At 37.8% G+C, this 27,148-nt stretch overlaps 1 long non-coding RNA gene across 1 annotated transcript; it reads left to right on the forward strand.

Annotated features, from left to right (window-relative positions):
• Positions 1 to 23,433, forward strand: LOC138831355 (uncharacterized). Its single transcript, XR_011373270.1, has 3 exons — positions 1 to 266; positions 13,013 to 13,063; positions 23,267 to 23,433. It is a non-coding gene; the product is annotated as an uncharacterized lncRNA (long non-coding RNA).
• The last annotated feature ends 3,715 nt before the right edge of the window (positions 23,434 to 27,148 follow it).

Consider the following 27,148-nt stretch of genomic DNA (forward strand, 5'->3'; position numbering starts at 1 on the left):
CCAGCAGTTGAGGAAGGTAGAGATGGCTGAGTGGTGAGGAAGAGACTCAAGGCAACTTTGGAATTTTGAACGAAAATGATATGGCTGCCCATGCCCCAGTGCCCTCCCTGCCCATGGTTCAGGATTTCAGACATCAGGCAATACCCTGCCAGGCCGCATAAAGCCCAACCTGGTCCCTGGCTCTGAGGCCATGTGTCTGAAATGCAACTGCCATCACTGCTCGCCCCACCTGGAGCAGCCTCAAGCAACTTTTCACAGCAGCACATGTGAGTGGCTGGCCCAAAACTACCCCTACCCCGGGTCAGACACCCTTCTGGGGGCACCATGACCCCCTACTTCTGTCCAATCCCTGGCTCTGAGAAGCCACCTTTCTGTTTGGGGCATTCCTGAAACAGCCTCAATATATGCTCTGGCTGGGCTGGATCGAGGTCCTCCTATCTATAACATGTATGCTCCACCAGGCCTGGTCCTCTGTCGTTGGTATAGTAGATATGTAGCAACATGCTCAGTCATCAATTTAGATGGATTATCCCAAACTTTTAGTCCACATCAGGCGATTCTTTTTTTTTTTTTATTGTGAAAATACTGTACAGAGGGTTTAAAATTACATCGGCAAGATAATGAGTACATTTCTTATCAAGTATTGTAGCTTCCTCCTTTGTTTCCCCTTCTCATCCCATCCTCTCCCCGCCTCCCTTCCTGTCCCTCCACCTCCCCCTACCAAATTTGTAAAGTTCATTTTCGACATACGACTTCTATGTCTCATTGTTGCAATGGGTCCACCTGTAATCTCTATTTAAATGATTCATTTTTTCCCTTCCCCTCCATAAATTATAACAACATCAAATACAGTTAAAGCAGGGATTATACTGTGGGGGAGGGACATAAAAAACAACAAAGAAATAATCTTATAAATGTAATAGAAACAATCGAATGAAAGAAAAAATATTGAATACATATTTTAAGGTTCATTTCCCTAACATCAACTTATCTGACCTGTTTTGCTTGACTCAGACATATACTAGTTATTGCAAATAAGGCAAACCATGGAACCTATGTTTCTTTGGGCCTGGCTTATTTCACTTAATATAATTTTTTCCAAGTCTTTCCATTTCCTAACAAATGGAGCACTGTCATTCTTTATGATGGAGGCATAGAATTCCATTGTGTATATATACTACATTTTCTTGATCCATTCATCTACCCAGGGGCATCTGGGTTGGTTCCATACCTTAGCTATCATAAATAATGCTGCAATAAACATAGTTGTCCTGGTAGCTTTAATGTGGTCTTGTTTGTGAACATTTGGGTAAATGCCCAAAAGTGGGATTGCCTGGGTCATAGGGGAACTGTACATAGAGTCTTTTGAGGAACCTCCATACTGCTTTTGAAAGTGGTTGAACAAATTTACACTCCCACCAACACTGCAATAAAGTTCCCATCTGTCCAAATCCACTCCAGAATCTGTTGTTATCAGAGTTCTTGATTATAGCCATTCTAACTGGGGTGAGGTGGTATCTCAAAGTTGTTTTGATTTGCATTGCTTTTATGGCTAGAGAGGTTGAGCATTTGTTCATGTGTCTATTGGCCATCCTTCTTTTCTCTTCAGAGAAGTTTCTCTTTAAGGTTTTAGCAAACTTATTTATTGGGCAGTTGTTTCTTTGAAGATTTGTTGTTGGGGGATTTATTTTAGATATGAGACCCTTGTCAGTTGTATGGCTAGTGAAGATTTTTTCCAAGTCTGTGGTCTTTCTATTGATCTTGCTAGCTATATCCTTTGCCATGCAGAAGCTCTCCAATTTCATGCAATCCTAATTGTCCAACCTTTCTTTGGTTTGTTGTGTTTCAGGGTCTCTATTCAGAAAATTTCAGCTTTTGCCAAGTAGACCTGGGATTTTTCCTATTCCATCCTGTAATGTTTTCAGAGTGTCTGCTTTGGCATCAAGGTCTTTGATCCATTTGGAGTTGATTCTGGTGCAGGGTGATATATAAGGGTCTAGTTTTAGTTTTCTACAAGTAGTTAACCAATTTTGCCAGCACCATTTCCTGAAGAAGCTTTCTTTCTTCCATTCTATTTTCTTAGCTCCCTTATCGAATATTAGATGGCTATAGGTCTGTAGGTTCATTTCTGGGATTTCAATTCTATTCCATTGGTCCTGTGGTCTGTTCGTGTTCCAGTACCAAGCTCTTTTGATTATTATTGCTTTGTAGAGGAGTTTGAAATTTGGAATTAATATTCATCCAGGACTGTTCTTTCTGTTGAGGATCATTTTTGCTATTCGGGATCTTTTATTGTTCCCTATGAATTATTGGATTGCCTCTTCTATTTCCTTGAAGAATGAGGTTGGAATATTCATAGGAATTGCATTGAATTTGTAGATAGCCTTGGGAAGTATTGCCATTTTCATGATGTTGATTTTTCCAATCCAGGAGCATGGGAGTTTTTGCCACTTTCTAAGATTTCTTTTGATTTCCTTTTTCAGGTTTTTTACATTTTCATCATAGAGGTCCTTCACTTCTTTGATTAAGTTAATTCCTAGGTATTTTATTTTTTGTGTGGTATTACGAATGGAGATGCTTTCCTAATTTCAGCCACACTTTTCTCATTGTTGGCATACAGAAAAGCCATTGTTTTTTGAGGGTTAATTTTATACCCTGCTACTTTGCCAAAGTTTTAAATCAGCTTGAGTAATTTGGGAATGGAGTCTATGGGATTCTTTAAATACAAGATCATGTCATCTGCAAAGAGGGAGAGTTTTGCTTCTTCTTTCCCTATTTGGATCTCCTTTACGTTTGCGTCTTGTCTTATTCCTGTAGCTAGGCATGCTAACACTAGATTGAAGAGAAGTGGAGACATTCTTGTCTCATTCCTGAGTTAAGAGGAAATGGCATTAATGTTTCACCATTAAGTTTAATGCTGGCTGTAGGATTGTCCTATATAGTCTTTATTATATTGAGGAAAGTTCCATGGATTCCTAGTTTTCCCAGAACCTTAATCATAAAGGGGAGTTGGATCTTGTCAAATGCTTTTTCAGCATCAATTGAGATAACTATGTGGTTCTTACCCTTGCTCCTGTTGATGTGATGAATTATATTACTTGATTTTTGTATATTGAGCCAGCTTTGCCTCCCTGAAATGAATACTGTTTGATCATGGTGTATGATTTTTTGGATGAATTGTTGAAATCGATTGACCAAAATTTTGTTGAGAAATTTTGCATCAATGTTCATCAAAGAAATGGGTAAATAGTTCTCTTTCTGTGATGAGTCCCTGCCTGGTTTGGGGATGGGGCTTATGATGGCTTCATATAATGTGTTCGGTAGTGAATTTTTTCTTTCAATTTCATTGAAGATTTGGAGGAGTATTGGTGTGAGCTGTGTTTTAAAGGCCTTATAGAATTCTGCTTTAAAGCCATCTGGTCCTGGGCTTTACTTAGATGGGAGGTCTGTTATTGGGGTTTCTATTTCAATGCTTGATATGGGCCTGTTAAGATGGTTTAACTCATCCTGGTTTAGTTTCAGCATGTCAATATTTGCTAGGAAAAGGTCCATTTCTGTCAAGTTGTCAAACTTATTAGCATAAAGTTTTGAGAAATATTTCCTTATAATGTTCTGAATCTTGGTTGATTCTGTGGTGATGTTTCCATTCTCATCTCTGAGTTTATTTATTTGCGTGTGTTTTATTCTTTTTCTGATAAGATTTGCTAAGAGTCTGTCAATTTTGTTAATTTTTTGAAGTAACAAATCTTTGTTTTGTTGATTCTTTCGATGATTTCTTTTGCATTCTAATTCATTTAATGCTGATTTAATTTTAATTATTTCTTACCGTCTACTGGATGGGGGATTATCTTGCTGTTTTTTTCAAGGAGGCTCAGATGTCTCATCAAATGGTGGGTTTCAGATCTCTCGAATTTGTTGATGTAGGAACTCAGAGCGATGAACTTGCCCCTGAGTACTGCTTTTCCTGTGTCCCAGAGGAGCTGGTAATTTGTGTGTTCAAGAACATTTGAATTTCCTTTCTAATCTCTTCCATGACCCACTCGTGATTCTGCAGTGTGTTTTTCAGGCTCCATGTGTTATAGGATTTTCTTTGGTGGCTTTTGGTATTAAGTTTTAATTTTATTTCCTTGTGGTCTGAGAGAATGCAAGGTATAACTTCAATATTTCTGAAAAACTTGTATTCTGATGATGCTGTGTGAAATATTCGGTAGATGTCTGTGAAATCTAGTTGATCTATGCAGTTGTTTAGATCTGCGTTTTCTCTGTTGAGTTTTTACTGAGTTTATCTATCTAGTGAGGAAACTGGTGTGTTAAATACCCCAAAAATTAATCTCTTTGGATCTCTGTCGGATTTGAGGGAAAGTAGTGTTTCTTGGATAAATTTGGGGGCTCCATTGCTTGGCGAATAGATATTCAGAATTGTAATATCTTCTTGAAGGATAGATCCCTTAATTAGTATGTAGTGACCTTCTTTATCTCTTTTCACAAATTTCATTTAGAAGTCTCTTTTATCTGATATTAGGATTGCAACTCCTGCCTGTTTATGGGGGCCATTTGCTTGGTAGATTTGGTTGCAGCCTTTCATATTCAAAATGTGTTTGTTTTTATGGGCAAGATGTGACTCCTGATCCTAGCAGATAGAAGGATCTTGCTTTTAATCCAACTAGATAGTCTACGATGCTTAATTGGAGAGTTAAGTCCGTTAATGTTGAGAGTTAAGATTGAGAGGTATTTGGGAGTACCTGCCATTTTATCCACCTTCTTGAGTGCTGAGTCAACTGGGTTCTTTTTATGGTTCTTGGATTCTCAGTTTGGGTGCGATTTCTTGGCCTTTATTGTGATCTTGTTGGTTTTCTATGTGTAGGACATCTTTAAGAATGTTTTGTAGGGCTGGTTTTGTGGAGATATATTGTATCAATTTTTCTTTGCTATGGAAGGTTTTTATTTTACCTCCAGTTAAGGAGAGTTTAGCTGGGTACAAAATTCTTGTTTGATAGTTGTTTGTTTTTAGGGCATGGAATCCATCATTCTAGGCTCTTCTTGCAATGATTGTTTCCGCTGAGAAATCTGAGGTGATTCCAATTGATTTCCATGTATAGGTGATTGATCTTTTCTCCTCGTCATCTTTAAGGATCTTTTCTTTGGTCTGAATTGATCCTGTGTGGATTATAATTTGATGGTGGATGTCCTATTCTGGGCTGGTCTATTTGGAGTTCTACCAGCTTCTTGTATCTGAATAGGACTTTCTTTTTGCGTGTTTGGGAAGTTCTTTGCTAGGATCCTGTTACACAAATTTCCTAGACCATTAACTTCTGTCTCTAGCTTCTCCTCTACACCCGTTAGCCTCAGATTAGGCCTTCTGATGGTGTCTTCCAAATGTTGGATAGATTTATCATATTTCTTGGATTTGTCTTAAATAGTTGTATGTTCTTTCTCTATAATATCTAGGCTCTCTTCAATCCCCGAGAGTCGATCTTCTGCATGGTCTAACCTTCAATAGAGACTTTATACTTTGTTTTAAATTTCTTCTTCTTCTAGTTGGTCAACTTTGTTGGCTTCAAATTCTTTGTTGCAGCATTGTTTTAGAACTTGTATGAACTTCTTTTCTTCCTTAATTTGGTTTTCAGTGTTTATTCTCAAATCCCTTAGTTGATTTGTTATTCCCATTCCTTCTGTTGGGGTTCCATTCAGCATTCCCTTTGTGGTCTCTCTGACTTCTTTCAGTTCTCTGTTTATGGATTCCATGAATGCCTTTAGTGATCTTTCTGCATTCTCATCTCACTCTCTCAATTCCTGTATTTTTTTGATTAGCTTCTTCACGTTCACGCAGTTCCTGTAGTTCTCTTTGACTGATCTCAGCCTGCTCATGACATTCCTTTATTTCTCTTTGAGTGCTCTCCATCTGCGCATGCAATTCCTGTATCAATCTTTGAGTAGCTTCCTCACGCTCATGATATTCTTGTATTAATCTTTGTTTTGCCTCCTCTCTCTCCCTATCACGCTCATGCGGAGTCCTTTGCAGGTTTTCACTCTTTTCATTTACTATATTTACCAGTAGTGTTTATAGAGCTTTTTGAGAACTCTCCTCTGGATTATTGATTATCTTTTCTGACCCCTGATTACCATGAGTGGGAGTTGAGATACCCGGACTTGTCATTTTTCTTGTGTTTTCCAGGTTGCTCTGCCCATTTGGGATGAAAGTAATGCCAGTTTTGTGCTAGCACACTATTTTAAGGCAAGCATCAACCAAAGTCTGTAGTTCCACAGTCAAAAATCTGCAGATACAATCTAGTTCTACAGATATACCTATTCAACATCAAACAACTATGTATTAATGGGCTACAAACCGCAAAGAAGAATTTGGCAAACAGAAATTATTAAGTTTAGGGAGAGATATGGGTAAAAATAGGCACATAAGGATGTGGAAAGGCAGTGGGATAGTTAACTTAACTCAATCCTAATCTCAAAGCGGGAAATAGGTTGGATAGAATGATAGTAGAGAGAGAAATAAGAAGAAAGAGAAAGAAAAAAGACAAGAAAAAATAGAAAAACAAAAAAATAAAAATTAAGAAGTTCAACACTTAAAAATTATGCAAAATGAAAACGTAATATTCAGAGAAGAACGTGGATAGAATAAGAGAAGGGGATGGATAGAAAGGAGATGTGAAAAACTTAAAAATAAAAATGCTTAAAATATTATACAGGTAAAAAGGGTAGTACTGCTATTAAGAAATTTAAGGCTAAGAGGTTTTAAATTGAGTAATAAATTTCTGGATTAAGGGTGTACACAATGGGGCTAAGGTCTAATAATCGACTATTGGCATATCTGAGGATTAGCAGAATAACAATTAAGTCACGCAAAGAAGATAGGAAAGAAGAAAAAGTGAAAAGAGTAAGAAGGAAAGAAACAAAGGGCAAATGGTCAGTAGAGCTAAACAAAAAAAATTTTAAGAAGAAAAGAGAAAAAAGTACACACACATATACCCCTAAAATGAAAATTCTGAGAGGAAGAAAAAAATGTTAATAAAAAACAAAAAAAATTAAAGTAAAAAATTCAAAATTAAAAAAAAAAAACTTTTAGAAAAACATTTTTTTATAAAGGTACAAAAAAAGAGTTCTTTGATATTTTTGGGTGGGGATGGTAATATAATGTATCTCCCTTGTGTCCTTAAGCTGTCTCTTGTTGCAGTCTCTGGTCTGTTTGTGGTTTTTGATTTTCCTGTGGCTTGAATGGTTTCTTAAGTCAGTTTGAGCAGGCAGAAAAATCACAGCAGATGATTCTTGACCACATGTGAAGCTCTGGGTAGGGTCACAACCATCAGACCTCATTCTCCTCTCAGGACAGTTGTGAGGAAACAAGGGATTTATACAGAGGGATCTCTGGAGCATGGCTAGGCACAGAGGGAGCAGCCTTCAGATAAGTTTCTCCGCAATTCTGTGAGCAAATGACAGGAAGATAGCTGGGAAGGGCTCAGGTGGGGCCTGTTATTAATTGTCCAACAGATGTGGGCTTATGAAACAAAACATGGCTCTCTTTCATCATTACCCTATCGCCATGAGGAAGAGGATCCTTCACTATGTTGAGTTTTGTAGCTGGTGAAACCAAAGCACAGAGAAGCCAGTTGACCTACTTATGACTTCAATTTCACAGGAAGCTCTGCCTGACTTTGATACCCTGCTCCCTAGGAGAATGGATGCTATTCAGTCCACTTCTTGTGTTAGGAAGTTCACTTCTTGTCAGTTGTGGGGCTGGAACTCTAGGCATGGGCACTGTTCCCGAAAGCCTCAGCAAAAGGCTATTTAGTGCTCTACCACTTGAGCACAAAGCACTACTTCTGATTTTCTGGTGGTTCTTTGGAAATAAGAGTCTCACAGACGTTTCTGCCTGGGCTGGTTATGAACCATGATCCTCATATCTCAGCGTCCTGTGTAGTTAGTATTAGAATTCTGAGCCACTAGCACCAGACTTAATTGTAATTCTGACTTTTTTTCTCTCTCTCTTTCAAAAGTACTGATCCCCATGTGGCTGGAACCTGAGGTGGCCCTCTCATTCTGGAGGTTGGCTGTGGGTCAGGAGCTGTCTCGCTCAGTTATTGAAACAGCTCCATGGGATAAGCCCCTCTGGCTAGACCGTGACAGTTATTCATTGTCCCTCCTGCCTTACTAGACTTATTGTATTGCTTTCTACATCATTTTCTAGCACCTGGCCAAAATTATGATACGTAGTTATGGAATGAAAAAGTAATGCCATCTTAAGAAAGTTATTTAGGGCTCTGGGAATGTGGCTTCATGGTACAGTGATTGCCTAGCATCCATAAAAGCCTGGGTTCAATTCCTCTAGTAACACATAAAAGAAAAACTGGAAGTGGTGCTTTGCCTCAAGTGGTAGAGAGCTAGCATTGAGCAAGAAAAAAAAAAGCTCAGGAAAATTCCCTACCCCTGAGTTTTAGCCCCTCGACTGGCAAAAAGAACAAAAACGAAACAAAACAAAACAAATAAACCATTTAGTTAGTAAATCAAAAATAAAGAACCCATACTTGGAATATATAATTGCTCCTTTCATACTGACACCTGACAACAGTCCCTAATTCATGTACTTTACTTATATGAGGATACTGTGTTGAAAAAAGCTTTGTTCATTAAGTCACAGCAATTAATACTAGGAATGTGCTTAGATGCCAGGTAAAGTTTAATTCTGGAAATTCAACGATTCCAGGATTTGTGTCATCACTGAAAATCACAAAAAGAAGGGTAGGCTAAGTGTGATTTTGAAATTTTTTTGGTCCGTTATGGCACCAAAAAGGCAGAGGCTAATTAATAGTTGTGACAGAAAATAAGGAATAACTCCAGATAGAAGGAATAAATGATAGTAATTAAGGTATACCAGAAACTGGTCTTGAAAACAATTTTTGGTTATTGTAGAACTAGTTGTTAACTAGGCTTTTCCTCATTGCCTTTAGAATTCCAAATCTCTTAGGCTAGCTCTTCATCTCTGTGTGATAAATGTATCGCCTATGCTATTCTTTCATACCTTATCTCCTTTACTTTCTAAAAATCTCATTCTTTCTATATTTCTCTATGAACATTTCCTGATACTAAATACACTTATACAGATGGCAGAGGATGCTAATGTAAGGGTCCCATAGCTCATGAGTTATTAATGTAGGAAAATGGAAAAGGAGGACTTCAATTTTAATGTCATCATTTGGTTAAAATTTCCATTCTTTGTCTACACTGTGTCATTCAGTGCACATAAATGCAAATATGAGCCAGGTGCTGGTGGTTTACGCTTGTAATCCTAGCTACTCAGGAGATTGTGACCAGAGGATTGTGGTTCAAACCCAGCCTGTTCAGGAAAGTTCATGAGACCGTAACCTTCAATTAACCACCAGAAACCCAGAGCTGGTGCTGTAGCTGAGCACCCAGGATCAGAGTTCAAGCCCCACAACCTATAAAAAGGTGAAATATGACTTTAAGTTTCCCCAAAAGGAACGACAAGATCAATAATCTTCCCAAGCAAAAAAAAAATTCCAAAATGATTCAGTGGGCCTACTTTTGCTGAGTTATGTTATGGATTCTATGCTGGACATATTCTTTAAAAACAAATCGTTTAACTAGGGATACAGGTGGAACCATTGCAACAATGAGATGTACAAGTCATCATGTTGAAAAACGAACCTTACAACGTTGGTGGGGGGCGGAGGGTCGCCTGGGAGGAGGGGGTATATGGGAAGGGATGGGAAGGGGAAACAAAGAGGAGGCAACAATGATTGATAAGAAATGCACTGGTTATCTTGCCCATGTAATTGTAACTTCTCTGTACGGTATGCTCACAATAAAAAGGAAGTAAAAATTGTCAAATATTAGCTTTACAATAAAATTCATATAATATTTCTCGTTTGAAAAGAGAAGTCTATACAGTTGATGACTCTTGGCTTTCTTACTATCCTAGTTTAAAGCCAAACCAGGCAGGAGAGTCTGCCAAAGTCTTATCTGTAATTACACAAGAAAAAAGCCAGAAGTGGAGTTTTGGTTCAAGCAGTAGAGTACTAGCTTTGGGACTAGGTGAGCAGGAAAGAAAACTGTTCAGAGACAGGGTCCAGCCTCTGGGTTCAAGCCCCAGAACCAACACCAGCTAAACAAAAAAGCAAACAAAAAACCAGATATTTCATTGGAACCCTCCTTAAAGGACTATTGGTGTGAGAAATGGCTCCTTTTGCTGTTCATACATACTGGTTGCTTTTTTGGAATCCTTATTGCTCTGGAGAACTCAGGACCAAACAAAAGGAATTGATAACTGACTCCTGCAACAAAAGAATCATCTCAGGGGTAAAATATCCATCCATAAAACACTTTAAAACCTCCATGTCTTTGTTTCTTTGCAGTAGATTTTTTGGGGGGTCCAGTCGTGGGCCTGAACTCTGGGCCTGGGCACTTTACCTCAACTTTTCAACTCAAAGCTAGCGCTCTACCACTTGAGCCACAGCACCACTTATGGCTTATATTTGCTTATGAGGTGCTGAGGAATCGAACCCAGGGCCTCAAGCATGCAAGGCAAATGCTCTATCACTGAGCCACCTTCACAGTCCCTGCAGTAGAACATATTTAAAACAACGTTATTTCCTTTTGTTCTATGCTGGCCATCAAATGGCACATTATATCTTTTTGTAATATTCTCAATTTAGAAGTTTACAGAAAAATTATATATGAGTAAAAACACACTAAAAAAAGTAAGGGACAGAGTTTCCTTCAAGCCTTCGGATTCTCTTCTTTTACAGTAAAAAGGAAAGCACAAGTTAACTTGAACTTTGTCAATCCTCTATGTTCCATTCTTCTCCTGGGATCAGTTTCCACATCCAGTAATAGTTATTTCCAGGAACAATCTATGGTGCTGTCTAAGGTATAATGAATGTTTTCTGGCTTCACCGAAATAACCCAAGGACACCTTTGGACCTGAGGTAACACGTGTTTCAGAGACAACTTAGTATAGAGAAAATATGAAATTGACATTTCTTATAAATACATTATCCATGAGTATATTGAGTTCAAACTTTGTAAATTCTCTGTAAATTAAGGTGAATTTTAAAGGGGAATATGGTTCTCAGATAATTTTTTTCTGAGTGTATATGCTGCGCATTATTTCCCAAGTTTACATAAATTTGTTAACTCATGTTAACTATAACAATAATAAGAGAAAGAGAAATTCTGTGTTTAAGTATAAGGTTTCAATACACTATAGAAGACTCTACAAATAAGACCACGTTGAAACAATAAAGCCAAATCCAGTATGTAGATTTATGAGTGTGATATAGAGAAAGCATTACTCCTACGTGGAACACGAAGTGTATTCTAAATCACACTTGCTAACGACACATCTTTGTAGAAAGAAGAATGGAAGAATAATTCTGTTTCCAATGCAAGGCAGATATAAGAGCATGGACTTGTCTGGAAAAAAAGAGTCCATCTTGAGAGAGCAGGGATTATACTAGCCATGAACTGGTGGATAAGATCACATTTTTTCTTTCCTTTACTTATATATTTTTTGTTGGTGGTGGTCTTGTCACTTGAACTCTGGGCCTAGACACTGTCCCTCTGCTATTCCGCTCAAGGCTAATGCTCTACCACTTGAGCCAACAGTGCCACTTCCAATTTTCTTGCAGTAAATTGGAGAAAAGAGTTTCCGGGACTTTCCTACCTGGGCTGGCTTTGAACCCCAATCCTCAGATCTCACCACAACGTAGCTTAGGATCACATTTCTAACAGTGTACACTCAGCATATGTAATTTGTATATTCATCTATCTATATATGAAATCTTGAGTTAAAAATCTGGACTACAGCTTAGACTTTAAACTCAAAAAATGTTTGTAGTTTAAAAGTTGATTCTACTGGATAAATGAAACCTAAGAATGTAAAGGAGTCTGGGAGGTTCAGTTTGCATCCAGCCTGGGCAGAAGAGTGTTTGAGACACTATCTATAATTAACCACCCAAAATCTGGATTGGAAAAATGGCTTAGGTGATGGAATAACAGTCATGAGCAAGAATGATGAATAAGAGCTTGAGGCTTTTGCATGCATACATATAAACATATACATACACACAGAGGCACTTATATGTGCACACACATATACAAAAATGAAGCAACTCTCAAAATATGTAGAAAAGTTAGAAAACAATAGAAAATATGTCCTGAGTAAGACTGGCATCAAGTGCTAATTTTTAAAATTAGAAAATCCTCAAGTGAACTTTCTTCAAAATGTTTGAGCATATTAGAGAGGTAGGGACCAGAGATAGTAAGAGAGTCAAGTAATCAATATTAAAAGGATTGGATCCATGGAGGAATGAATCAGAGACCCCGCAGGTGCACTTGAAAATGTTCATACCATGTGTCAAATGTTAGAACATCTTTGAAAATAGTACATGAACAGTCTGAGAATTCTAGCGGATAATATCACTAGAGAAGTTCAGAATTGCTAGTCAGTATCTAGATTAAATAAACCAAGAAGGGGCTGGGAAGGTGGCTCAATGGTAGAGTGCTGTGTTGCATGCATGAAGCCCTGGGTTCGATTCCTCAGCACCACATAAGCAAAAAGAAAAAAGCCGGAAGTGGCTCTGTGGCTCAAGTGGTAGATCACTAGCCTTGAGCTGAAGAGCTGAGGGACAGCACCCAGTCCCAGAGTTTAGGCCCCATTACTGGACCCAAAAACAAACAAACAAACAAACAAACAAACAAAATAAATAAATAAACCAAGAAACTATGGTTGGGCAATGTGATACAAGCCTTGAATTCTAGCACTCAGACTGACAGGAGATTAGGGACTGGAATTTCTACTGATACCTTCCCTAGACCAGGTAGTATAATTTTGTCTTAATAAAATAAACCAAACAAGAAAGGAATACACAGTTGGAAATTTGGGCTAATTTCTTCATTATGTTTTGAGAAGCCAAGATTTCTATTGAAATGCAACTGGTATATAATCCTCAGTTGTGTTTAAATGTTCTCTTTATTACAGAATATTCCTAGATGCAAAATGGTTCATTATTCCCATCCAAAATTTGAAAAAGTAAGTAATCATCATTCTGTTAGATTCCAAGGAAAGATGAAGGATTACAAAAGCATAAACCTGGAGGAATAGCAAAGTTCATCTAATGTAGGTCTTTATAGAACTTGCTAAATTAGAGTTTAGACTTCAAATAAATATTTCGGTTTTGTTTGTAATATCATATTCTATAGGATACTACAAAATTCTTTTTAAGTAGAGGGTTTAATTGGTGTGTGTGTGTGTGTGTCTGTGTGTGTGTGTGTGTGTGTGTTGTGTGAGAGAGTCAGACAGAGGTGAAGTTTGGGATAAAATACTTCTTCCTTTCAGCATTTAGTTTTGGTATCTATTGTTTGTCCCACCTCCCCAATCTGGAGTTCTAAAGTTGCCTTCTAAATACATTTATCCTTTGATCTTCTTGATATTCAGATTCCTAAGGTCTGCCTGTGAACTTCAACATTGGCTTCATGAAGGTGATGCCTTTATTCTAACTTGTATGAAGCCCATTGCTCTCTTTAAATGCAGTTTGTGCTGTGTTAATGGTTTTACTTAGCCCAGACTGTGGTGCCCCAGGCTGTGACTGTTAATTCTGAGATTAGTTTAGGCGAATAAGAGATACTATACTTTCAGGTATATCAGTGAAAGAAGTTCAGTATCTTTATTGAAACAATTTCCTGGCTGTAAATACAAACAAAAACATCCAGTGATATAAATGTACTATCTGTTGTTTTTAGTTAATTGTGCACCACTCTAATAAAAAAATCTTTTTAAACTAAAATGAGTATTTGTAATGGGAAAAATCAAATGTTACAAACCTTGAAAATTGATCAAGTACTAAAATAAAAAGAAAGACACTAATCAGGAATAAAGTACAAATGTAAGTGTTTAATAAATAAATACAATGTTTGAGATTCATATCCATGTAGCAAATACAAAGGAAAATAGAGGAAAGTCACTGAGATCCTATCTTACACACTAGAATAGCTATCACCACTCAAATAAATAAACTGCTGGAGAGGTTGAAATAAATCAGGAACTATATCTGGTTCTGTGGCATTGTAAACCAGTGCAAACCATAGGGATACCTTAATGGAAATTTACACAATATCAAAAAGACAGATGTGTTGATGTCCTTTACCGCAATTGGATACATATTGAAGGAATATAAATCAACATGGACATCCATGTTTATGGCAGCAATATTCCTAGCAACCAATCTGTGTAATCAACCTAGATGCACCAGAAAGAAGGAATGAAGAAAATGTGCTACTCATAGCTATAAACATGTTCTGATATATGAGAAGTGAATGTTTCTACTGTATCATTGCTAAATATTTTGAATATATACCTAATCTTACTTTCACGACATTTTGTGGCATTGTGTTTTTGCTTTAAGGAAGAATGTCCATATTGATTTTCAGACTAGTTACAATAGGTTGAAGATATCCTATAATATATGGATATTAGATTAAAGTTTAAATATATCAATGAACATATAGAGTACCATCATATATAGTTTATGATTTGAAGCAATTTTAAGAAGGCAACAGTTGGGGAAAAAGATGTTGTTAGAAGCTTAACAAATACACAGACATGGAAAAATACAAAAAATGTGCAAGTAATTACTGCTAATAGTAAAACATTTTCCTCAAGTTTTAACAATGAAACTATTAAAATAATACTTAATAATATCAAATAAATATGCCATGGAAGAAAATGTACCATTGCTATACGTTTCCCCATAATTTGTTTTACTTTATAACAAATGGATTAGAAGAAAGTGTAACTACATTTCTGAAGATGCTAACACTTTCAAGTGTCATTGATTTAATCCAGCAAAGGAAAGTAACAGAGAAGTAGAGAGTAAGAACAACCTGGGGTATGGATAAAGATACTCAGTAGAACTTTGTGAGGAAATCATGTGCTCCGTTTTCCTTATCACAATAGAGCTAGGACAGCTAACTTTTGACAGAACACTTGTAATGTAGAGTAGTGGAGTTAGTAATTTAGGTAGTAATTTATTACTTTTATTCCCTAATCTTATGATGTGATTCCCAAATGATGTGAGTGTTCCTAGATTTTCTTTCTTTTTCTTGGGGGGGGGGTCCGGTGGTGGGTCCTGAACTCTGGGCCTGGGCGCTGTCCCTCAGCCCTTCAGCTCAAGGCTAGCGCTCTACCACTTGAGCCACAGAGCCACTTCCAGCTTTTTTCTTTTTGATTATGTGGTGCTGAGGAATCAAACCCAGGGCCTCAGGCATGCAAGGCAAGCTCTCTACCACTGAGCCACTTTCCCAGCCCCCTGATCCTAGGTTTTCTGAGGCCTTTTTTTCACCAACAGTTTCTAATTCCTCACTCTGCCAATGGTTCTTCTGCTACTCTCATTTCTCCTTGTTTCTGAACTAAACTCCTGTAACATTTTGGTTCATGAGAAAGAGCTGGAGAAAGATGAAGATGGCTTGGAGTCTGAGCTAACATCCACTCCAGCTTGGAGGATCTGGTAAAGGACTTCCACCTTGGTCTCAGAATCAGATATTAATTGACATCTTTGAAAATGGAGAAACTCACTCCCTCAGGCAGAATCTGTCATTTCTTGACTTTCTCTGAAGTTTTGATACTAGGGCACAATTCAAAGAATGAGCTTTCCCATTGTCAGAAGGAACAGGTTGAAAACTAAAAGTGACCTCAGGTCCCAAAGGGCCAGTCAGAAACCAAGAGATCACACTTTCCTCCTCATCAGGGACCTTCTGGTAGGAATAGAGTCTGAGCAAAATCTAAGATAGAGATAAACTGAGACTGGGCCTAAGGAAGAAACAAAAGAATGACCCTCTCTTTGACTACAAGTGAGTTGTATAGTCAGACATGACAACTTCCTTCATATAAGAAAATTCACTAGGTAAGTTATCTCACTGCCACTTTGCAGGAGGTCAGTTTCCCCAAAGGAGAAGTTGTTAAATGTAGTGAATGCCAGTTTGCTCTCTAGGCTGTTGTGTCTCTGACCCCCTCTCATGTCAGGAATGCATTGCTTCTTTCAGGCACTCAACTACTTGTCCTGACTCCTAGGCAGGAATACTGTAGGCTATTCTTTGGCTAACCTCTTGCATTTAAGGTAGAATAGGCCCAGGCTCTCCTCATGCCAAGAGGTAGATGCAAGAAGTGAATATAAGCTTTGTACAGAAAAAACAATCATATTGAAAAAAATTAAAATAAATTAATAGTTGAGTAATTTAGGGTTTATAGCCACAAAAAATTAGGTAATTATTAGTAATACATCTAGAATTATGGATTAGGAAGACAACAGTGAAGTAGGTTCAGGATACAATGGAAAAGACACACCATAGCCATAAGAAGAGATGAGAGTATGAAGGATCTATTGGCATAGGTCCATTTACTATCTTAGGAGTGACCTTTGATAGGAGGCTTTTAGAATAATATCTAAAAGAGAGGGACTTGCTGGGCACTGGTGGCTCAGACCTATAATACTAGCTACCCAGGAGGCTGAGATCTGAATATTATGATTCAAAGGAAGCCCAGGCAGAAAAAGCCAAAAGTGGTGCTGTGGTTCAAGTGGTAGAGCACGAGCCTTGAGCTCAGAGACAATGCCCAGGCCCTGAGTGCAAGCTTTAGGATCAGCAAAACAACAAGAAACAATAATGATAAAAGAAATAAAAGAAGGACTTAAAGATATGCGATGGAATGATGATCATGTGTGACTGTTTAGGGAACATAAAAGGAGACAAAATTTGGGGCAAAATGATATCTATTTTTTTACTAATGAAGGATGCAAATCAAATGCCAAATTCCTCTTCTCAAAAACTTCAAACTTGGGCTGGGAATGTGGTTCAGTGGTAGAATGCTTGCCTTGCATGCATGATGCCGTGGTTTCCATTCTTCAGTGCCACATAAGCAGAAAAAGCCAGAAGTGCTGCTATGGCTCGAGTGGTAGAGAACTAGCCTTGAATTGAAGAGGTGAGGGACAGTGTTCAGGCCCAAAGTTCAGGCCCCTTGTCCGGCCTAAATAAAAACAAAAAAATATAAAATCAAACAAAAGAAACAACCTCCAAACTTATCTTTTCTCAAAATTGAAGAGAGGTTCCTTTTACAGAAATTCTCCTAATCTAGCTCAAGGTCATCAGAACTTTAGTAGACTTTTCCTGTTGAGATGTAATGCACCTGACTCTACTGAACCTAATCATGGCTAGGAAAGTATGGACATCGATACTTTTGTTGTATTTTTCCTTATAAATATATAACACTGTCAGTTATGATATATAATATATATTATAATATAGAATATATTATACATTATATAATATATTAAATATATTATAACATGTATTATGTATTAAAAGACTTCCTAATTTTAGATGTAGGAACAGGCAACATATTGAAAGAAAAATGTTTGAATTTCTGAGTTATTTCTCTACCACAGGACAATACCAGGTTTCATTCTTATTACCCAAAGAGCAACATAGGAAAGCAATGCCCATGAATGTGGTTCTCTGGATTTTGGAAATTGTGATCCTATATATATATATATGTGTGTGTGTGTGTGTGTGTGTGTGTGTGTGTGTGTGTGTGTGTGTGTGTGTGTGTGTGTGTGTGTGTGTGTGTGTGTGTGTGTATTCATATATATGAAATATCGTTTAATAATAGGGAATATGTAAAACTATAACAACAGATAAATAAGTGAACACCTATGTGCACACACTCCCAGTCACTTTCATGTATAAGAATTTCTTTTCTATGCTCCTATTCACCTACACAGAGAGTACATGAGTTGCCCTTGAATTGTCCTGGAAGTTCTTTATTGGAATACTGTAGCTTCACATCCTTTGTTCCCTAAGTAGCCAGATTTTATGTATTCAATAACAAAAATGTTACAGGCAAAAGTATCCACTCTGACACACAGAGGAACTTGGATTTCAGAAATGCCACAAATAAGTGGGAGGTACAGCAGTACTTTTCAAAATTGAATAGATTACATATTTATTAGAAAGCTTGTAAGAAAAAAAAAAAAAAACTTCAGTGTAGGAGGATACACTTGAAGAAAACTACAGTTTAAATTACACATAGCCGGGTGCTGTAATAGACAATAAATAAGAATAAAAAAATTACATATGACAACAAATTACAAAGTTCCAGGGCATTTCCCTACTCATGAGAACTAAAGTAATGCAGAGTACAAATAAATAAGTGAAAATGCAAATATTTTATACCAAATTTCAAAACATATTATATGTTATACAAAGGAAATGCAATAAGCATGCATATGACAGTCTAGTAATATCATATGGTATGATGAATCTGATTAACTGATTCATAAAAATTAATACAATGCAGTTAAAACATCTGATATCTCAAGTGTCAACTTAGCAGAATACTTTCAATCTATGGTGTCTATTTTGCATATTATCCAGTCCTATCTATCCCACAATGGCAGAAGGCTCTTCCTGAGAATGTCCAGAGACCCGTCTACTGTGGTGCTCAATATAGACCTGTTCCAATTCTCTTTTATTTGGCATGTGACAGACTATCTGTTAACTTGCCAAAGGCACAATTTGGACAGGCTTCCAGTAATGATACTTTAGCTCACAGATAAAAAGGGAAAATGAAGACAAAGGGAAAATCTACCAGATCCCTGAAAGTTTTCTATCATTGTGCTAAAACTGTAGCTTTCTACTGACACTTCAACAAACTGAAGTAATTGCCACTCCAACCACATGTCCAAATGGTAGCTTTCCAAATATTGGCCTATTTTCACTTTGGTAAATCAAGGCACACTACTGTGGCCCCGTTTCACTTAAACTATCAGCTATGGTTGGACCAAAGGATAGTTGAACCTATCAATTTCTTAATTTTAGGTCATCACACAATCAGTTCATAGCCTTAAACATTAAAAATACCTACCCATATAAGTCTGCATTACATACGTATTACTGTTTTTCTTCATTTGTCATGTTTTACATACTTGTGTATCCCAGGGCTTAGCTCTGTAATATTCCTTCTCATGGTTGTTGAGTGGCTTTCTTCACTGGGTGACTTTTCCCTGGGTGGAGCTGAGTCTGGCATGTCACGCCGTTAAGTTCTTGTGACCTGCTAAATGACTCCTTTTATTCCAAGGCCTGAGTTGGAGCTAGCAGCTCTGCCAAGCTTTGTCGGTATCCAAGATGGAGTCTCCGGTACTGGGGAGGGGGGAAGGGTGGCCTTCCCTCCTCTGCTCCCTAAGAAGGAGTGAGGACATCAGGCTTCAACTCTTGCCGAATCTTGGTTCCTGGGTCATCTCTGGTCTGTGAACTGCAGGATGAAAATGTCTGCTCCTTGTCGTTTCTTGCTGGTGTTGAGTAGAATCTGCTCACCCGCTGTGTATGGCTCTTTCCTCCTGGACTCTCACTATTTCAGGTATGGCAGTAAGGCCGCCACCACCCCTGCTGCCGCAGTGGCAGCTGCTGGGAAGAGCTCAGATCTGTCCCCTTGCTTGGATTTTCCCTCTCTGGCCTAACTCTCTGTTGTGTGATGGCACACTTGGCGTGATTGTCTGGCTTAGGACTGTTCACTGGAACTCTAAAACTGCTTAATATGTGAGAGCTTGTTTAGCCTCCAGCTTGTCCTCCGCCATCTTCCCGGAACTCCACAATTTTAAATTTTCTTAATAGGCTAAGTTGTTAAAAATGTTGAAGTATTAAAATTTACCTGTCATAATTGTAAAACTCTTTTGAAATTCCTTTATCAGAATCGCGAATTCACCAATCCTAATTCCACCTTTACCATCAGAAACAGCTAACATTGTTTTTATGATATAGTGTCCATGCAACTATTCTTTTCCAGTGGCTTTGTTATGCATATATATTACCATATAAGCTAATGCCGAGCAAAATGAACTACAAGATATGGAAACAGAGGCTTTTTTATTAGCTTGCTGTTTTTAATGTAGTATGTGATTTCTATTTTGTTTTGGGTTTTCTCCCTATAGTTTAATCCCTGCTGTATTTGATTTTGGTGCCCTGTATTTTGTGTATACATTTACCTTAATTAGGGAATGGAAGAGGAAAAACAAAATGGTGAGAAAAAAGACAAAAGGCAAACCAATGCAATAGCAATGCTCACAAGACAATATAGGGGAAATGTACATAACAACTTGTGAGAGGTATTGATGAAAAGGAAAACTGTGAGAAAAATGAGGGAGGAGGTAAGAAGTATGAAAAGTTATGAATTAAGTACTTTAAAATTACTGACAGGATCATTGCAAGATAATGTTAAAGCATGCATAGATGCCTCACCAGCAGCCATTCAAGGAATGGCACATGCTGCAGCAATGAAAGCAGAACCCTTCAGCTTATGTACAAAAATTACATAAGAAATGACCTCAGGCCAGAAATGGGGTCTGTTTCTCATGTGACCAGTCAGAACACATGAGTAAAGATTTTCAACAAAAGAAAAATAAGCCTAGTAACAATAAAAAGGGTAAAGCGCCTGGACTTTGTCCACAATGAAATAAAGGCAATCATTGGAAAAATGAGTGTAGATCAAAATATCATAAGGATAGAATTCTCCTAACAGAAGAAGAAAAGGAGACAAAAAACAAGAAGAGGGGTGCTCCCTCAGCCCCGTAAACAAAAGAGGGGAAACACCTACTGTTACACAAAAATCCCCTAAGGGATCAGTTCCATTAAATCTCTTGTCACCTCCATTTGCAGTATGGGATTTGCCAAGAGCTACTCCAGGAAGTGCAGGGTTAGATCTGGCAGCAAAAAAGAGATTACATTATCTCTATCATGTATGGTATTCAGCTAATAAACACTCAAGTTTACAGTCTTGTAATTGAAGGAACTGTGGGCTTGATAATTGGTAGAAGCTCAAATTATAACAAAACTTTGAGGTATTACCTGGAGTAGTTGATGCAGATTATCAAGGGGAAATTAAAGTAACGGTAAGGTTTTTAAAAGAAAATATGTGAATACATATGGATCAAAGATTAGCTCAAATCTTAATTTTAAATTATGTCCATCTTCGAAATGAAATCCTAAAACAAGATCGAGGTACAGGAGGTTTCAGTTCCACAGAAACTGTGGCCTGGGTACAATCTATTTCTAAGGATGGACCCATGAAAACCAAAAAAGTGGATACAAAGCCTGTTAAAGGTCTCGTGGACACAGGGCCAGACCCAACATTTATTGCAGGAAAAGACTCGCCCTCCTCCTGGCCAATTATGAAGACAGAATCTACATTAATGGGATTGGATATGGCTAACAATGTTGCTCAAACTTCAAAATTTTTAAAGTGGGAGTGTGAAAATAGATTTGGAAACTTTCAACCTTATATTATATCTTCTTTGCCCTTACATTATGGGGCAGAGACATTATGCAAAACATGGAACTAAAATTAGTTACCGCAGATTACATTAGTGTACAAAATTTTTCATAGGGGCCGCTGATGAGAAGTTTGCTGATGCAATATCATGGAAAAATGATCAGCCAGTGTGGTTTGATCAGTGGTCCCTAACTCAAGAGAAGATACAGGCTGTAGAACAATTGGTAAATGAGCAAATACAGAAAGGATATTTAGAGGAATCCAATAGCCCTTGGAATACTCCAGTTTTTGTAATTAAAAAGAAATCTCGGTAATGGAGGTTGTTACAAGACCTCACAGCCATTAATAACACCATGTATGACATGGGGACTCTTCAGCCAAGACTTCCATCTCCTGTGGCTCTTCCTAAAGGAGATTATATAATAATCATTTATTTTCAGGATTTTTCCTACAATAAAATTGGATCCTAATGATTTTCAAAGATTTGCATTTCGTGTGCCCTCATGTAATTGGAAAAGGCCCTGGCAGAGATATCAGTGGAAGGTCTTGCCACAAGGCATGAAAAATTCTCCTACATTGTGTCAAAAATTTGTGGATTAAGCTTTACAAAAAACTAGGGAAGAGTTTTCTAATGCTTATATTATTCATTATATGGAAGATATTTTAATAGCTGCTGAAAGTAAACATTTAACAGAACAAATTTTAACAATTAACCATTGAGCAATTAAACAACTTTGGTTTGCTTATTGTTCCAGATAAAATTCAACATAATAAACCTTTAAATTATTTAGGAAAAATAATACATCATGTCACAAAAATGAGTATTAGGCTAGATAAATGAAAAACATTAAATGATTTTCAAAAATTACTAGGAAACATAAATTGGGTTAGACCCTACTTGAAAATTATCACAGGAGAATTACACCCATTGTTTGAAGCCCTAAAAGGTGATTCTAATCCTAACTCTAAGAGACGATTCACTCCAATAATGTTAGAAAAATTTCATTGGTGGAATAAAAGTTACAAGCAAAAGTGGTCCAATTGGACTATAATAATGACTGGGATTTTATAATATTAAAGACATCTTATACCCATACAAGATGTTTATGGCAAGATGCATTCCTGGAATGGCTTCACTTGCCTCACAGTCAGACAAGAATGATAGCTTCTTTTGTATATTTGTGCAGCCAACTCATTGCCAAGGCAAGGAGTAGGTGCCTAGAGTTATTTGAGAAAGAAATGAATAATATAATTATACCTTATTATAAAAAACAATTAAAATATTATTACAGAATGATGAGAATTGGGGATTAGCATTATTAAATTATACAGGACAAAAAAAATTTCATGTTCCTCAACATCCTTTATTAAAATTTGTGGAAGAGATAAAAACCATTTTCCGTTAGTGGTAAGAACACCTTTAGAAGGAGCTCTAACAGTTTTTACTGATGGGTTCTCAAATGGAACTTCGGTGGTATACATTCCAGACCACTTCCCCATTACTAAAAGGGCATCCGACATTTCAGAGCAACAGGCGGAAATTATTGCTGTAATTTTAGCTTTAACCATATTTCCCCAGCAGCCTAACATTTACACAGACTGTAAGCATGTGGTTAACTTATTTCCCGCCATAGAGACAGCTCTTTTATCATGACAATAAAAAATTATAGACTTGTTACATCAGTTACAAAAATTAATTCAACTTAGAAAAGAAAAATTATTTATTGAACACAGAAGAGACATACAAATTTACCAGGTCTTCTTTCATTTGGAAATATGATGGCTGACCTATTAACTAGAGAAACCATCATGCTTTATTTGTAATTAATCACAAACCCAGGGGAAAAAAAAAAACAACAGAAGATGCAAATGAAGAAAGCGATGCAAAAGCTCAAAATTCTTCACCTTTCTCCTCAACAGGCGAAGACAACAAAAGAAGCCCAACCACCAACCTGGGAACTAATTAAGAAGCTCAGCCATTCTGCGGAGGAGATTGTTGTTTCTACAGGAAAGACTATCACTGTTGAAAATATGTTTCTTGCTATGCTTGCCATTATTGCTGTGCAGGCAGTGTCTGTTTCAAGAGAACAATACTGGACTTATGTTCCTAATCCTCCTCTTCTACATCCCGTGGGATGGGAGGGATAAGGATATAATACAGGTAATGACAAATAATAGTGACCTGCTAGGGGGTTTGGAGGACTATTCTAATTCTCATATGATTTCTCAAACAATTAATTATGAAGGAATGACAGATACCACTCCAATTTGCATAACGCTATCAGGAGAAAATCTCCCTGGGTGTTTGCCTATAAACTATAGAACTTTTTTTTTGAATTGTAAAGATGCTATACAGAGGGTTACAGTTACATGAGTGAGGTAATGAGTACACTTCCTATTGAGCATTGTTACCTCCTCCATTGTTTTCCTCCTACCATCCCTTCCCTCCCTACCTTCCCCGAGGTTCTTTTTTTTTTATTGTGATTAAGTGATTACATAATTTCCCATATTTCACAGTATTATGGAATAATGATGCTCATTTAAAGTCATAGGTTCATTCTAACTTTCCTGGAGCAAATTGTCTATCACAGTCTGTAACATATAACGGTGTTCACATGTTATACACCATACATGTGATCAGCAGCATGGGTTATTTAGTAGTGGTTCGACCAGATGAGTGGGAGTTCTTTGTTTCTTAAGTCCTGTTGGTTTTGTCGTATAACCTAACATTTTGGATTTAGCATACACTTATCAGGGAGACCATGTACCATTTGTCTCATCGTTCTTGGCTTACCTTGCTCAACATGATTCCTTCTAGCTCCATCCATTTCCCTGCAAATGCCATTATTTTGTCATTTCTAATGGCTGCATAATACTCCATTGTGTATATATACCACAATTTTTGGATCCATTCATCCGTGGTGGGGCATCTGGATTGTTTACATATCCTAGCTATTGTGAATAGTGCTGCAATAAACATGGAGGTGCATGTGTCCGTTGTTCAGGGTAGATGCCTAGAAGTGGTATGACTGGGTCGTAAGGGAGGTCAATCTTTAGCTTTCTAAGGACCCTCCAGACTGCTTTCCAAAGTGGTTGTATAAGTGTACATTCCCACCAGCAATGTAATAGGGTTCCTCTTTCTCCACATCCCCTCCAGCATTTGTCGTTGGCTGATTTGTGGATGTGGGACATTCTGACTGGGGTAAGGTGGTATCTCAGGGTTGTCTTTATTTGCATTTCCTTCACCACCAGGGATGATGAACATTTCCTCATGTGTTTCTTTGCCATTTTTATTTCTTCATTTGAGAAGTCCCTCTTTAGTTCCTTTGCCCATTTAGCAATTGGTTTGTTAGGTTTGGGAGGGATTAGTTTCTTGAGTTCCCTGTATATACAGGATATTAACCCCTTGTCTGATATATTGCTGGTACATATTTTTTGCCAATTATTTGGTTGTCTTTCTAGCTTAGTTGCGATAGATTTAGCTGTGCAGAAGCTTTTTATTTTAAGGTAGTCCCATTTGTCGAGTCTCTCTCCAACTTGTTGTGACCCTGGGACTCTGTTCAAGAAGTTCCTTCCTGTGCCTATTAGTTCATGCGTTTCTCCTACTCTGTCCTGCAGTAGTTTCAGAGATTCAGGTTTAATGTTAAGGTCTTTAATCCATTTTGAGTTGATGTTGGTGCATGGTGATAGGCTGGGGTCCACTTTTAGTTTTCTGCATGTGGCCACCCAGTTTTCCCAGCACCAGTGGTTGAAGAGGCTGTGTTTCTTCCATTGTATGTCTTTGGCTCCTTTGTCGAATATCAGCTGGCTGTAGGCCTGTGGATTTATTTCTGGATCTACTATTCTGTTCCATTGGTCTTCGGGTCTGTTTTTGTGCCAGTACCATGCTGTCTTTGTTATTATAGCTCTGTAGTAGAGTTTGAAGTTCGGCATGGATAGCCCTCCCATATTGTCTTTATCCCCTAGAATTGTTTTGGCTAGTCTAGGTCTTTTGTTGTTCCATATGAATTTTTGGACTGTTTTCTGTATTTCAGTGATGTATGTCATTGGGATTTTAATAGGAATTGCATTGAATTTGTATATTAGTTTTGGAAGTATTACCATCTCTACTATATTAAGTCGGCCTATCCAAGAGCATGGGAGGTCTTTAAATTTCCTAGTGTCTTCTGAAATTTCTTTCTTTAACCTTTTATAGTTTTCATTAAATAGTTCTTTTACACCTTTGGTTAGGTTAATTCCTAAATATTTTATTTTTTGGGAGGTTATTGTGAATGGGGATGCTCCCTTTATTTCCCTCTCTTCTTGTACATTGTCAGTATACAGGAAGGCCACTGATTTTTGTGGGTTTATTTTGTATCCTGCTATTTTGCCGAAGTGATTAATGATTTCTAAGAGTTTGTGGAGGGAGTTTTTTGGATCGTGACGGTATAGTATGTCGTCTACAAAAAGTGGTAGTTTAACTTCTTCTTTCCCTATGCGGATCCCTTTAATGTCTATTTCTTGCCTTATTAACCTGGCTAAGGGTTCCAGGACTATATTGAAGAGGAGTGGAGAGAGTGGGCATCCTTGCCCTGTTCCTGATTTTAGGAGAATTGGTTGTAGCTTTTCCCCATTAAGTATAATATTGGCTATTGGTCTGTCATAAATGGCTTTTATTGTTTTTAGAAATGTTCCTTCTATTCCTATTTTCTCCAGAGCTTTTAGCATGAATGAATGTTGAATTTTATCAAAGGCCTTTTCTGCATCTGTGGCGATAATCATGTGATTCTTCACCTTGGCTCTGTCGATGTGTTGGATTACATTTATTGACTTATGTATGTTAAACCATCCATGAGTCTCTGGGATGAAGCCTACCTGTTCATAGTGTATAATTTTTTTATCTTGTTCAATAGGTGTTGCATTCCCTTGCTCTGGAATTCCTCACCTTCTTCCACTCCAATTATACGAAGGTTAAATTTCTTGGCATTATCTGCTTGGTCTTGAATTTTCCTTTGGTTTAATTTGAGTGATTTTTCCATATCTGTCACTTTTTGGTCCAGTTGGTGTATTCTGTCTTCTGTATCTGACACTCTACCTTCCATTTCATTCGCCTCACCTCAGCTCATCACTCCCCACCAACCCTAGCACTTGCTCAGGGGATCGAATCTCCCCTCAGCTCCACTACTAGAGGAGACTCTCCTCCAAGCCTCTCCACTCCACATATCAAGAACGTGCACAGTGACTAAGTGAGAGAGAGAGAGAGAGAGAAAGAAAGAGAGAGAGCCTGAGAGACTGAGATACTGAGAGATACTCAGACTCAAGGACTCAGAACATAGCACCCTTTGAGAAGACTCAGCACACAGCATACTTCAAAAAACAGCACAAAGTACCCTGAGTAATAGACTCAGCACAATGTGCCCTTTGAAGGACTTAGCATATAGTAGCCTTTGGGATGACTCAGCACACAGCACCCTTTGAATGAGGGAGTCCATAGCACGCAGTGTATAGGACTCAGTGCATGGCACGCTTTGAAAAACTCAGCACGTAGCACTCTTTCCCAGGACTCAGCAAATAGCACCCTGTGTTAAGACTCCATACACACCACACTTTGAAGGGCTGAGTATGTAGCACCCTGTGTAAAACACTCAGTGCACAGCACCCTTTTAAAAATTCAGGACATAGCATAGTTTTGAAGGACTCTGCACATAACACCTTGTGGAAGAACTCAGCACACAGCACCATTTGAAAATCAGTACAGAGCAAACAGTCTACAGGACTCGGCAGACAGCACTCTCCTCATTCTTCTCTTCTCAAGGATGCAGC

Source organism: Dipodomys merriami, unplaced genomic scaffold, assembly GCF_024711535.1.
Source record: "Dipodomys merriami isolate MVZ:Mamm:240054 unplaced genomic scaffold, mDipMer1.0.p SCAF_1938, whole genome shotgun sequence".
Lineage (NCBI taxonomy): Eukaryota > Metazoa > Chordata > Mammalia > Rodentia > Heteromyidae > Dipodomys > Dipodomys merriami.